Raw genomic sequence first — 9,653 nt, 5'->3', positions numbered from 1 at the left:
ATTACAGGCTCAAAATGGCCAGAAACAAATAACTTTCTTCTGAAACTCGTCAGTCTATTCTTGTTCTGAGAAATGAAGGCTATTCCATGTGAGAAATTGACAAGAAACTGAAGATCTCGTACAACGCTGTGTACTACTCCCTTCACAGAACAGCGCAAACTGGCTCTAACCAGAATAGAAAGAGGAGTGGGAGGCCCCGGTGCACAACTGAGCAAGAGGACAAATACATTAGTGTCTAGTTTGAGAAACAGACACCTCACAGGTCCTCAACTGGCAGCTTCATTAAATAGTACCCGCAAAACACCAGTCTCAACGTCAACAGTGAAGAGGCGACTCTGCAAAGAAAAAGCCATATCTCAGACTGCCCATCTTTTATTTTTATTGGCCAGTCTGAGATATGGCTTTTTCTTTGCAACTCTGCCTAGAAGGTCAGCATCCTGGAGTCGCCTCTTCACTGTTGACGTTTAGACTGGTGTTTTGCAGGTTGCGGGTTGCTGATAATGGGCCTCTGTACGCCTATGTAGATATTCCATAAAAAATCTGCCGTTTCCAGCTACAATAGCCATTTACAACATTAACAATGTCTACACTGTATTTCTGATCAATTTGATGTTATTTTAATGGACAAAAAAATTGCTTTTCTTTCAAAAACAAGGACATTTCTAAGTGACCCCAAACTTTTGAACGGTAGTGTACCTCTAACATCCTCATTGCCAAAATCCCGAAGTATCCCTTAACGGACACCAGTAGTACATTAACATTTTTAGTCATTTAGCAGACGCTCTTATCCAGAGCGACTTACAGTTGCATTCATCTTAAGATAGCTAGGTGAGACAACCACATATCACAGTCGTAATAAGTACATTTTCCTCAATACAGAAGTTATCAGCAAAGTCGGTGCTAGTAGGAAGAGACAAGTGCACATTATTTTATTTTTTTAAATAATAAAAAAAATTGGGGGGTGGGGGGGAATAAGACTGAGATGTCTTATTTAAGATACTCTTTGAAGAGGTAGGGTTTCAGATGTTTTTGGAAGATGGGCAAGGACTCTGGTGTGCCGGGACAGAGAAGAGAAGAGCTTTGACTGGGCTGAGCAGGAGCTGACCTCCTGTAGTGATGGGACTGCCAAGTAGGAGGATATTTTAAGTACAGTATATATCTCTGCAAAAGCATAATTTGCTGTATGCCTTTTAATGAATTTACTGTATAGCCTCCATTATCAGGGATCTACAGGGCAGGGCTTTCATTAACCTATCAAAATTAGCAGAATCAACTCCCCCAGGGGTTTGGCTTGTGGCAGTCTGTAATTACATGCAAAGCCCATTCCTGTGAATCACACCACTGGCAGGTGTTCCTCTGAGACCCTCCACACTGCCTGTACTCTATTTGACCTGCAACAGGGAGAGAGAGTTAAGCACGACACGTGGAGGGTTTATCTGATCACACAGTATAGCCTATAGATATCATGTTTATTAATATGCATATACTACAACGTTTTTGTAAATACCCACTGTATTTCCCGGAAATAAATAGCATTTACATTTGCAAGGGCTACGAACCAGTGTTTAACCGACTCAAGGCGACAATGACTGATTATCAGTGGGTTAACAAAATATTGGCTTAGCTGATAGGCATACACTAGATCCATTCAATACAAGGAATAAGATATATGAGTACGGGTGTCCTAGCTAGCTAGCTACTTTCCTCGCTGTAACGTTAACAGAACTGCGGGAAAACAGTGATCGGCAGACAGGGCAAAGGACACTGTATACTGATGTCCTAGCTAGCTACTTCCACTTGCCGTAAAGTTAACAGCTAGCTACTTACCTCACCTTAACGTTACCAGAACTGCAGGAAAACAGTATTCGGCAGGTGGGGACGAAGGACATTGTGTACCGTTCATTGTGTATTAGTTTCGACCTGAAGTGAGTTGTCAGACGTTTGGACGCTATCCTGTCTGTGGTAAACAGAAAAAAAATATTTCGCTTCATGTGTAAGGCCCGGAAATGACAGTCCTGGCGTTTGAGAGGGGCCTGAGATGAAGGCAAAGACAGTACAATATGAAGCCAGGCTAAAAACGGTTCTCCATTAGAAATCCCCGATCACACTTGTAGGCGATGTCATGAGGAGACCTTGGTTAGCTAAACTCATGCGTAAAAACACGTCATCATGTCTAACAGTCGTCTCCTTTTATATAAAGTTGTTTTTGACGAAAACGTGTCAGTTTGTCACTTCAACAAGGTTGGAGTAATAACATGTTCAACTACTTAAGATATTGGTTCAAATCGAAGTTGTGCCTTTAGATTTCTAGAAAATGAACAACTAAGGAACAATCTTTCACTTCTCTCACTGACTTCTCAAACCCCAAACCCTGGCCTAGTCTGTTTGGTCTGTTTCGCTATCTTTCCCGGAAGTCTTAAAATGTTGCGCCTCTGGGTTTAGAAACTCTGTGATGAAGGCCCTAAGAGATTATGTCTAAAGTCGTCCCACTAGTAGGTGGCAGTATAGAGACGGGCCTGGGAGATGATGGGCCTGAGAGATGTCTGCAGTTGGACCCCTCAAGTTGCTCCCGCCAGTGTGTCGTTTTGTCAATTACCTACCCCCCTTAAACTGGTAGAGGACTTTTCTCAGCACTGACTCTCATGGTAAAATGAAATGGGAATATCTATAGGCCTATTTGCAATTTAGTGTGTGTTACATGATCACCAAGTTAGTCAGTGCTGACTGTCAACATAGGCTGCAGGCTAGGTTATGATACAATAATATACAGGTCGACCTATTTCATCAATGCATAATGATTTACTCACCAAATTCCAATGTCATAACCTGACAGTTATTACATTGCATAGTATTCAACTTTGGTTACATTTTAATCAGGCAGAACACCATTTGTAAAGCAGGAGCCTACATCCAATTAACGAGGGATACGAACTGGTAGATCTGAGCCAATCAACAGCAACAAACAATTTTCTTATGCCCAATCATATTCCAGTATATATACCAGCCTGCTTTCCCAGGAAGTTGATGTGTATTTCAGCTAAGCAGCTTTTTCGCTACTTAATTTATCTTTAGTCTACAAACGATAGTGGGTACTTAGAGACTGATACTTTTTATTTATCATTACACATAGCTTGTAGTATGATTTTTTGTCAAGAATGGTGCAATGTGGTGAGTACGCAGACGAAGATGCTTGCCGGCAGTTAGCTAGCTAGCAATCCTATGTCCTGTGTATTGGGTGAGTATATTTAGCCATATAGCTAGGCTTACTAGTTGGTTGAATTCATTATTTAGCTACTCAATTGAACACATTTTAACTATCTAGCTATGTTTAACGTTAGTTAAAGAATGCCTCCTAAGTTTTTCGTTTGACATGCACACAACTGACAGCTATCAAAAATGAAACAATCATACATTTTGTGTGAACTGCTCCTGATTCTGCATCCTACACAGCTGTTCCTCGGCTAGCCCAACTGGAATAGATGGGGAACGTGCCACTTGAGAATGGAGGATACTATCATCAGTGATGATGGCTGCATAAACGGTGTGGTGGCGTTACAGCAGTGGCCGTCTCCTTGCTGGATGGGGACCGCTGCTCTGCCTGCTCCTGTGGTGTCTGGAAGCGCTGATGAGGCCCTTGGTGGGGGTGGAGGACCGGTGCTGTGCCACTCTAAAGGGGATTGCCAAGTTGCACTGCCAGCTATGGGGCAAAATTCAGCTCCCCACTGTCCAGTCCACCAGCCTCACTGTCCCCTCCACAGCCCTCGATCTCCTACCCCTTAGGGCCAAGCCCAGTATAGGTAAGTGTGAAGTTATCATGAATATATTATACACTGCTCAAAAAAATTAAGGGAACACTTAAACAACACGATGTAAGTCCAAGTCAATCACACTTCTGTGAAATCAAACTGTCCACTTAGGAAGCAACACTGATTGACAATACATTTCACATGCTGTTGTGCAAATAGAATAGACAACAGGTGGAAATTATAGGCAATTAGCAAGACACACCCAATAAAGGACTGGTTTTGCAGGTGGTGACCACAGACCACTTCTCAGTTCCTATGCTTCCTGGCTGATGTTTTGGTCACTTTTGAATGCTGGCGGTGCTTTCACTCTAGTGGTAGCATGAGACGGAGTCTACAACCCACACAAGTGGCTCAGGTAGTGCAGCTCATCCAGGATGGCACATCAATGCGAGCTGTGGCAAGAAGGTTTGCTGTGTCTGTCAGCGTAGTGTCCAGAGCATGGAGGCGCTACCAGGAGACAGGCCAGTACATCAGGAGACGTGGAGGAGGCCGTAGGAGGGCAACAACCCAGCAGCAGGACTGCTACCTCCGCCTTTGTGCAAGGAGGAGCAGGAGGAGCACTGCCAGAGCCCTGCAAAATGACCTCCAGCAGGCCACAAATGTGCATGTGTCTGCTCAAGCGGTCAGAAACAGACTCCATGAGGGTGGTATGAGGGCCAGACGTCCACAGGTGGGGGTTGTGCTTACAGCCCAACACCGTGCAGGACGTTTGGCATTTGCTAGAGAACACCAAGATTGGCAAATTCGCCACTGGCGCCCTGTGCTCTTCACAGATGAAAGCAGGTTCACACTGAGCACGTGACAGACGTGACAGAGTCTGGAGACGCCGTGGAGAACGTTCTGCTGCCTGCAACATCCTACAGCATGACCGGTTTGGCGGTGGGTCAGTCATGGTGTGGGGTGGCATTTCTCTATGTGCTCGCCAGAGGTAGCCTGACTGCCATTAGGTACCGAGATGAGATCCTCAGACCCCTTGTGAGACCATATGCTGGTGCGGTTGGCCCTGGGTTCCTCCTAATGCAAGACAATGCTAGACCTCATGTGGCTGGAGTGTCAGCAGTTCCTGCAAGAGGAAGGCATTGATGCTATGGACTGGCCCGCCCGTTCCCCAGACCTGAATCCAATTGAGCACATCTGGGACATCATGTCTCGCTCCATCCACCAACGCCACGTTGCACCACAGACTGTCCAGGAGTTGGCGGATGCTTTAGTCCAGGTCTGGGAGGAGATCCCTCAGGAGACCATCCGCCACCTCATCAGGAGCATGCCCAGGCGTTGTAGGGAGGTCATACAGGCACGTGGAGGCCACACACACTACTGAGCCTCATTTTGACTTGTTTTAAGGACATTACATCAAAGTTGGATCAGCCTGTAGTGTGGTTTTCCACTTTAATTTTTCGGGTGACTCCAAATCCAGACCTCCATGGGTTGATACATTTGATTTCCAGTGATAATTTTTGTGTGATTTTGTTGTCAGCACATTCAACTATGTAAAGAAAAAAGTATTTAATAAGATTATTTCATTCATTCAGATGTAGGATGTGTTATTTTAGTGTTCCCTTAATTTTTTTGAGCAGTGTACTTCTGGTTGTAAGAATAAAAATCAATGGTCGGTGGTAGGACACTGTTCAAAAGGTAAACACAGCTGTCAGCTAATGGGGATAATTCATTTCCGGAGTGTATTGTGGATGGGGGTAGTGATGGGACTAATGATACCGGAGCTCCGATGCGATTTTCAAAGCACTAAATCAAATGAAATTGTATTTGTCACATGCTTCGTAAACAACAGGTGTAGACTAGCAGTGAAATGCTAACTTACGGGCCCTTCCCAACAATGCAGAGAAAAGAGAACACAATGAGTAACGATAACTTGGCTAAATATACACGGGGTACCAGTACTGAGTTGATATGGGGTACGAGGTAATTGAGGAACATATACAGTGAGCTCCAAAAGTATTGGGACAGTTCATGTTTTGGATTTGTTTTGGATTTGAAATGAAACAATGACTGAGGTCAGACTGTCAGCTTTAATTTGAGGGTATTTTCATCCCTATCGAGTGAACCGTTTAGAAATTACAGCACTTTTTGTCCCATTTTAAGGTACCAAAAGTATTGGGATAAATTCACTTGTATGTGTATTAAAGTAGTCAAAAGTTTAGTGTTTGGTCCCATATTTCTAGCATGCAATGATTACATCAAGCTTGTGACTCTACAAACTTGTTGGAGGCATTTGCTTTTTGTTTTGGTTGTTTCAGATTATTTTGTGTCCAATCGAAATGAATTGTAAATAAGAATAGAATGTTTCTAAACACTTCTACATTAATGTGGATGCAACATGATTATGAAGAGCCCTGAATGAATCGTGAATAATGATGAGTAAGACCATGCTAACCTCTCACATTACAATAACAGGGGAGGTTAGCATTTTTGGGGGGTATGATAGCATTTTTGGGGGGTATGATATTTGTGCCGATGTGGTGGATTGAGACATAGCCCATGCAAAGAAACAGATATTGCTATCTTAAACCGACAGGTTTTGATGGGGATTTTTTTATTTTCTTTATTATACCTCAAATGGAGCATGGCGGGGCCTCAAGCGGATACATTATTTTAATTAATACGGCAAAGGAAGCTATTCTGAAATCGTAGCACACTAGTATCTAATCTTGATAGCGCCTATTTAGATTGTTTTTCTTTCTCAAACGGTGTTTGTAAATTAAACAGCTTTAGTAGTTATTGGTAATTATCAAATTATGGATCCAAAGTTTTGTTTATGTAAAAGTGAGTTGAAAAAGTTTAATTCAAACCCAAAGCAAATTTGAGAAGCAGTTACCACTTCATAAATTACCTACAAAGCCTTGTTTGATCCCTCATTCAGTGTATCCCGCTGTGGCTTCCAAAACATCGACCTCTGCTGGACACTATTTACAGACTTAGTCTAGATATTATTCTCCATTTCTCACTTGACAGGTGGCTCCGACTGTAGAGCAGCGGTGAGTGAGTCTTGTGGAGGCACATGATCAAATCCCAATATTCTAACATTTTAAATGATGAGTTTCGATAAGCATAGGCTGTTCGTTTCAAAGCATAAATGGATAGTTTCAAAGTAACATTACCACGTGATCAATGACGTCTGAAGCTTCGTTTGATCACATGCTTTTTCTAACTGTGTGTTGCAAAATGCGAGATCCCACTGATTCGCCATGGTGCCGGTGCTTTCTTCAATGCAAAGTTGCGTTCAAACACCGACCTCTACTGGACACCTTATTTCCAAATTTAGTTAGATTTATTTTTTTATAGCACCTGAATGGGTAGCTCAGCGGGTAGGGACAGGGATTTGGGTTCAGACACCAGCATAGGCACAAGATCGAATCCTGGCTATGGTTGAACTTTTTTTTTCTTCTGTGAAACCACACTGTTTTCCCCTTGTTGTTCAAATAACTTTTTATTTTGTGTAGCCTATGATAATCTTTTGTCTTCAGCATCCTAAATAATACCACGGATGCACCGTTTTTGAAAGAATTGTGAACCTGGAGGGTGAAAACCCCTCATTCAAACTAAATTTAGTTGACCAACTCTCTCACCACGAAGTTTGGATGGATGAAATGGGAATATAAATAATAATAATAATAAATAATATGCCATTTAGCAGACGCTTTTATCCAAAGCGACTTACAGTCATGCGTGCATACATTTTTGTGTAAACATCAAACATGCTGTTCTGTATTCTAGACCAGCAGCTGTCACTAATGTGCACTGTGTTAAAAGCTCAGAGTAATTAACAGTTTTTTCGGCACAATTTGGTGAAAGCCCCAAATGGTTCAGAAAGCCTCGGTTTCCATTACTAGGTGGGAGGATCATAGCCTGGCTACCCATCCACATGGCTCCGGCGAAACGCCACGCCCTCTAACCTTTCTTCTCCATGATGAGTCTGGATTTGATCTCCCCGACTAAATTAAGTATGCGTTGTCAGGCAAGCAGGATCACCCCCTTAATACTCTTGAGATCATGATTCATATTTGAAAGTACAAATATTAAATCACCTTTTTTTAATGGGTTAAAGTGATACTTCAGGGTTTTGGCAATGAAGCCCTTTATCTACTTCCCCAGAGCCAGATTCATTTGTGGATACTATTTTTATGTCTGCATGCAGTTTGAAGGAAGTTGCTAACTAGCGTTAGCGCAATTCCTAACTAGCTTTAACACAATCACGAAGCTAACTTCCTTCATACTGCATGCAGACATACAAATGGTATCCATGAATTCATCAGTCTCTGGGGAAGTAGATAAAGGGCCAAAATTCATTGCCAAAATCCCAAAGTATCCCTTTAATACATTTATTTGACAGCACAGCCTGGTTATGTAATGTGTTTGGTGTGTGCGGATTGCAGAGTCCCAGCTGGAGGCCAAGGCAGCACTGCAACAGGCTGTGGAGATGAAGAAGAGGGAAAAGGCCCACAAGCTGCTGGTGCATACGCTCAACATGAACCCAGACTTTGTGGAAGCTCTGACGGAGCTGGGGACCATTCTGGAAGAGGAGAAGGATGTTGTCCAAGCAGACCACCTATATACCAAGGCCCTGGCCATCTCACCATGCAACGAGAGGGCCCTGGTGAGCCATGACCGCACACTCCCCCTGGTGGAGGAGATCGACCAACGCCACTTTGGGGTTATCGACAGTAAAGTATGCAGGATGATATCCATCCCCAAGGGAAACTCTGTCCTTAGACGTGTCATGGAGGAAACCTACTACTACCACATCTACCACACAGTGGCTATAGAGGGTAACACACTCACTCTGTCTGAGATCCGCCACATCATTGAGACTCGCTACGCCGTGCCCGGCAAGAGCCTCCAGGAGCAGAACGAGGCCATTGGTGTGGACGCAGTCATGAAGTACATCAACACCACGCTGCTGTCCCGCGCTGGGGCCATCACTGTCAATGACATTCTGGAGATCCACCGGCGCGTGCTGGGCTATGCAGATCCTGTAGAGGGTGGGCGGCTGCGTACCAGCCAGGTGTTTGTAGGCCACCACATCCCACCCCACCCCCAGGACCTGGAGCGCCACATGCTGGTGCAGTGGCTCAACTCAGAGGAGGCCCTGCAGCTGCACCCTGCGGAGTACGCAGCGCTCACCCATTATAAGCTGGTGTACGTGCACCTCTTTGTGGACGGGAACGGGCGCACGTCACGGCCGCTAATGAACCTGGTGCTTATGCAGGCACGCTACCCACCGATCACCGTCCGCAAAGTTCAGAGTACTACACTGCTCTGGACACAGCCAACGATGGTGACGTCCTCTCCTTCATCGCCAAATGCACAGAGATCACTCTCTGGATACCCTGCTGATCGCCACTACTGAGCATACTGTGGGGCTGCCTGGCTCCAGCCACCACCAGGCCTGCCACGATTGCAAACAAACCATCCTTGTCCACAACAGTGAGAGGGGACGGCGAGGGAGGGTGCATGACTGTGTTTGGCTTTGTATTTCTCTTTATTTAGATTTGTTAATTTGGGGTTAATCCTGCTCTAAGTGTAAAGATATGTCAATTGATTTATGGATAAACTAATAGCAGCCCTGTGTCAATGATAGCATGACCTTGCACATTTTACAGGGAGAATGCATCTTTTACAGAAATGAATATTTATGGTTTGTTTCCTCATACCAGGTAGTTTGAGGTGCAGGTGTTTGAACTAATTACGAAATTGGGGAGTAAAGGGGGTTAAAAAATATATATATATTTTTTTAAGTATGTGTTGTGAATAGAACACACGTTTTCAGCTGCAGATTATTGTCCGTAAAGGGATAAGGGTAAAATGTTTCTAATATTGACTAAACATAAG

General features: G+C 43.9%; 1 pseudogene; it reads left to right on the top strand.

The window, feature by feature from the left end:
* The first annotated feature begins 3,163 nt into the window (after positions 1-3,163).
* LOC121583982 lies at positions 3,164-9,487 on the top strand (annotated as a pseudogene).
* Positions 9,488-9,653: the final 166 nt, after the last annotated feature.

The sequence above is a fragment of the Coregonus clupeaformis genome, chromosome 16 (assembly GCF_020615455.1).
Source record: "Coregonus clupeaformis isolate EN_2021a chromosome 16, ASM2061545v1, whole genome shotgun sequence".
NCBI classification, from domain to species: Eukaryota; Metazoa; Chordata; class Actinopteri; order Salmoniformes; family Salmonidae; genus Coregonus; species Coregonus clupeaformis.
This window is presented reverse-complemented; position numbering and strand designations above follow the sequence as displayed.